This window comes from Engraulis encrasicolus, chromosome 20, assembly GCF_034702125.1.
Source record: "Engraulis encrasicolus isolate BLACKSEA-1 chromosome 20, IST_EnEncr_1.0, whole genome shotgun sequence".
Classification (NCBI taxonomy): domain Eukaryota; kingdom Metazoa; phylum Chordata; class Actinopteri; order Clupeiformes; family Engraulidae; genus Engraulis; species Engraulis encrasicolus.
The window spans coordinates 6,081,327-6,086,863 of NC_085876.1; positions in this window are offsets into that span (position 1 = coordinate 6,081,327).

Here is a 5,537-nt window from a genome sequence, read left to right on the forward strand (position 1 = left end):
TTCGTTCATCATTCACTCAAACATTGCTAATCAGAAAACAAAAAAATGGACTGCCCAGGTAACATGGAAGACAGCAATTCCAAGAAACCCAACAAAAAGCAAGGGAAAGAGAGATAGGGTAAAGCAGTGTGTTTTAATGTAGGACAGATAAAAAGTATTTATTTCATTGAATGATTGCACACATCTTTCGTAGCCTTCGTATATAACCAGTCAAGGGACGGCCAATGCTGGTGTTTGGTTTTGGCTTGCCAGAGAGAGTGTCGATAGAGAATAGAGATAGCTGAAAGCCATCCAGTTGTGCAATTGCACAACACACAGAGCGATATCATCTGGCTGAAATGCAGGTGCTGCTGGCAAAACACAGGCATTTAGCTGAGGTGTGTGAAAACAGTGTCACATTCGAGCCCAAGTTTCTTTCAACTCTTACACCATGCTTAAAGTTGTGTCTAATTATTATAAAAGTAAACAGAGCGGGGCAGGACGGCGTGATGGCAATCTATTGCAAACATAGCACATGGTACAGGTAGGCCTGCAAGCTGAAACCTGACAGCACTTAGCTCCGCTAATCAGTTCTTCGCACTGACACGGGTTAAATTCGCCAGGCAAACAATGGGACAGTCATGTTTTCGAAGAAAAGATCCTGTGCTCCGTCTTGACAACTGTTTGGAGAGAGCAGATGTCCTTAAGGCCTACTTAAGTTTTGTTCTTCAAAAGTGATTTTGGGTAGTGTTTCTCAACGGGGGCTGGAGTTAGAGAGACTTGGTGTGGGGGTGCTGAGAAGGATACAGTTGACGGGTGCAGGGGTGCGCTCAATTGCAATTAAGGTGCATCAAGTCTATTTTATTTTGTAGTACTTAGGGGGGCGTTGGCAGGCTTGTAATGAGGCCAAGGGGACGTTTGTTCCAAAAAGGTTGAGAACCACTGCTTTAGGGGGAGAGGGAATCCGATATGATTGTACAAGTTGGCCCTGTTGACCCGGTAACTGAGGCCTTAAACTCCACAAAACGTACATTTGTAATCTATATGAGGTCTGTGGTCCGTTGCTGAGGAAAGAGGTGACGTAATGTTGCCAAGTCATAACAGTTATGAGGGGCATATGTAAGTACGTTGAGTTTGCTAATATCTCAAGTCATACAGTATCTTTTTTCTTCAGCCACATTTGGAAGAATAAGGTTTAACCGTGCAGAGACAGAGAGAGGTAAAGTTGTGTCTGTGGGTAGTCAAGAAACTTAAGGTGCTCATCAGTGTCCAGAGAGAGAGGGTCTGAGGCACTCTGAAGTAAAGTCCTTTATTTTTCTAAGTGGGACATCAAGCTTTACTAACTTTACTTATTTATTAATTATTTATCTCTTATGTAATGTTACTCTGTTACTCCACTTAAACAACGAATGACGAATTATCATTTATATTTCTTCTTCTTTTTTTAATGTGTAAGACAATGGGTGTGTTTTTTATGGATTAGGCTAGTCAACCATATAATGCCAAAATGCTGTTGACTAAAAATAGGCAGATTACTTCTTTAAATCTAGTTTTACAACAGGCATAATCCTGTTTTTTGGTGTTTAAAGAATTAATTAATCAGGTGGTCTTAGCTTCCAGGAATATGAACAAAAGGGATTTTTTTGGGGCCACAATGGTATTCTTCTATACTTTGCCATTCCAACTCAACCTGCCCACACACACACACACACACACACACACACACACACACACACACACACACACACACACACACACACACACACACACACACACACACACACACACACACACACACACACACTACATCTCCCACTTTTGAAGTCATGGGCTTGTGGAGAAACGTGTGGCAAGGTTTCCCCCAGCGAGTTGGTGAGATCAAAGATTTCTCGCCGTTCCTCTAATCCCATAAACATGATCTACTCTCCCTTTTTTCTCTTGCTAATAACTGAAAAATTCCTCTCATTCTTGCCGGTGACTTTGTCCAGGGAACTCAGCTCAAGGCCCCTTGAAGAAAAAAAAAGACATTGTTCTGGTGGTAGTACGTACTGTGCTGGTGGGGTGTCCTGGCTGTCAATATGGCCTATCCTTCAAGCTGAGCTGCGGGTTGTTCATGTATCGGGGGTTAGGTGTGAGGAATGAGGTTGCTTTAGTTCATGTGAAGTCTTTAGGTGGCACAGGCCGTAAGGCTTTCCCCTTTTCTTTTCCTCTCCTACTGTATCGATATAAAGGATGCTAAAATGACCCATATTCCATCTTTTCAAAAATTTGTGGGGGGGCTTGTTATGCCTTTATTGTGACAGGACAGTAACAGAGGGACAGGAATCGAGCAGGGAAAGAGAGACGGGGAAGGTTTGGCAAATGGCCTCGGGCCGGAATTGAACCTGGGTTGCCTGTGAACAGTAAGTAACAGTCAAGTGCCCAGCCGATTGAGCCACGGCTGGGCCACCCATGCACCATTTTAAAAAGATCTTTACAAGTATTTGTACAAGTAAGTACGTAAATAATAAAGAAATTGGTACACAATTAGCTCTAGGGTTTCGGTTAGATCTACTGTTTTTAGGGTCAGGGACGTTTCAGTAGTGGCATACATCAGGTAGGCACAATGACAGCCTATTGCATGCATTTTTTGTTTGTTTGATTGTTTTCAGTGGACCATCTAAGAATATTCCTATCAGCATATCAACCACAAATGACCAATTCATAAGTATTAGATGTCGTAACCGTTGCACCACCTGGCGTCTGAGCCCAAAAAAAGCCTTTGACCCAGCTGGCAGGCCATTTCCACAGAACAACGACTTCCCTCTGAGCCAAGGACTGCGTTGGGGTTGTTTGATTTGGAGCTGCATGCCTTGTGGCACACCTCCACCGCCACATACAGCACTGCCTGCCCTGCCCATCCAGCTCCAGAATAGCTTGCTGAGAAACTCGAGTACACTCGAGGAAACTCTTCTATTCTCTCACTTTTCATTTATGTTCATGCATAGTATACTGGTGGCTTTCTTACCAGTTCTTTCGATGTTTTGTGGTAATTTCCCACTAAAATATAGGAGGCATACTTCTTTACTACTACAACAACACGCAAAGTCTTTAGTAAGACATAAAGATTTGGTCAATTGCCATTCTAGTAACAACACCACGTATAACAGAGGCCTTGTCTTAGCCTATTACACTCTTCTTAACATTGTCTTAGCACTTTCCCTGTCCTACGTGCACCTGCTGTCCAGAAAAGGTCGTAATGTTGAACATTAAGTAAAGAATATCATGGCAAAGTTAAAGGAGCACTCCTGCCAATTTCAATATGCTGTTGCAATATGCACGCTACCCTTGACTTGTGATGCTGCATTTTTTGGCTCAGCCCTTTCTGAGATATGAGCTATTGTAATGGGGGCAGCTTTTGTTTACATTTAAAAAATGTAAGAGAGACGGGAAGAGAGAGGCCTACTCCAAATATTTTCCCAAAAGGTATCGCTGTTTGCTAGTTGTCTGCTGATGTTGCATAACCTTTTGGATGTATTCGGGAATAAATGTGTCTTTGAATTGTAAACAAACACCTGCCCCATTACAATGACCAGGATCTCAGAAAAGGCTGAAGAAAAAGAAAACAAAATCTCAGGTTCTGACAAGTCCATGGTAGTGTGAGCATTACAACTGCATGATGGCTGAAGTTACCCTTTCAGTTAAATATAACAGGTCAAGTTAAGTAAGACATGGCCCCTGTTAGAAATTAGCTGTTACCAGAATGGCAATGATCATAATGGTCATTGCTTTGTATAATATCCTGATACCAATGCAATGGAAGACGTTTTCTGTGTCTGGTCTGGTGGATTTCTGTTCAGACTTTGTGTTTGTTACATACAGCCTTTACTGTCACTTCACCTACTGCCAAACCTGAAGTTCTAAGGCTAAGCTTTCCAAGTAAGTTAGGCAGTCGTCTGGTCTGTGTAAAATGTTCCAGGTAGTTGCAGCTGGAGAGGTTTGTTTGCTCTTTCTTCCAGCTGTCCCTCTTTTGATTTGCTGTCTGCCACCGCCATCTCAACGTCTGGGGCATCTAGAAAAAAGAGGAAAAAAACGACTCCAACCTGGCCAGGGTTCATGTAAGTATTATTGTGGTTGCCCATCAGTCCGTAACAGTTCCTCTGTGTATGCCCCCAATGGTGGGACAAACAGGTTAGATGTCCTGGGCCCGGGGTGGGCAGAATTGGGTCCTCATTACATTGAATGTACTGAGAGAGTGGGCCCTTTCAGTATTTTTAATCCCCGGCCCCATGGAGGCTGTCATCGGCCCTGCCTTCATAGCCTGTTCAATCGATTGTCTGGACATTTTCTTTATCATGATTGTGGTTGTGATCATGTTGATCTGATCACGTAAGATTATTCAACAATGCACATTCATCATGCGTTCTGGTCTTATTGTTTGCCATGCATGTGCTCTCTCTCTCTTTCGCTCCTTCTCTCTCTCTCTCTCTCTACCCCTCCACACTCCATTTCTCTCTCTCTCTCTCTCTCTCTCTCTCTCTCTCTCTCTCTCTCTCTCTCTCTCTCTCTCTCTCTATCTCTCTCTCTCTCTCTCTCTCTCTTTCACACACACACACACACTTACACACATCACATCACACCACACTACACCATACCACAAACACACACAAACACACACACACACACACACACACACACACACACACACACACACACACACACACACACACACACACACACACACACACACACACACACACACACACACACACACACACACACACACACACACACACACACACACACACACACACACACACACACACACACACATACACAGTGATAAAAGCAGGGTGACTGTGACCCAGGGTGTGTGGGAAAGAAGCGTACACAAATTACTCTGCATTCTTTGCTTTCCTGTCCTCACTGATTGGCGATGCTTTAGCTATCCTGTTTTGGTATGTGATATACCGCATCCGTCCAGTGTCACTGTCCGCTTGTCAGTGGAGCTTTGATAGGCCACACAGTGAAAACCAGGTTGTTCATTCAACGCTTAGAGAGTCGATTTACAGTAACATCTTGTATTTGTTTCCAGAGTACATACGTACTATGTCCCAGAGTATATACAGTAGGTCAACACTGCATTTTTATCTCCCCTTAACTGCGCATACAGGCCTATACTCTAATTCTAAACTATCACATTATACTATCTCATATCATAGTATATGACAGTAGAAGAGATACTTTATTGATCCTGGAGGAAATAAAAGTGTCCAAGCATGTACGCTAATACCGAATGTACATGTAGTATATCCCTTTTCTATACCGATAATTATATAATAGTTTAGAAATAGAGTAGGTCTGTATACACAGTCAAGGGGAGATAGCCAGTTAGCTAAATGCAGTGTTATCATATAGTAGTGTTGTGGATCGGCACTGCCCTCACGATCCGATTCGATCACGGTAGCGATTCAATTCGATTCGATTCTATGCGATCTGATCCGATCCGATTCAATTACAAGTAGTCAGATACTGAGCAACATTTTATTGGCTGTTTTCTGTATCAGTCTGTATCAGTC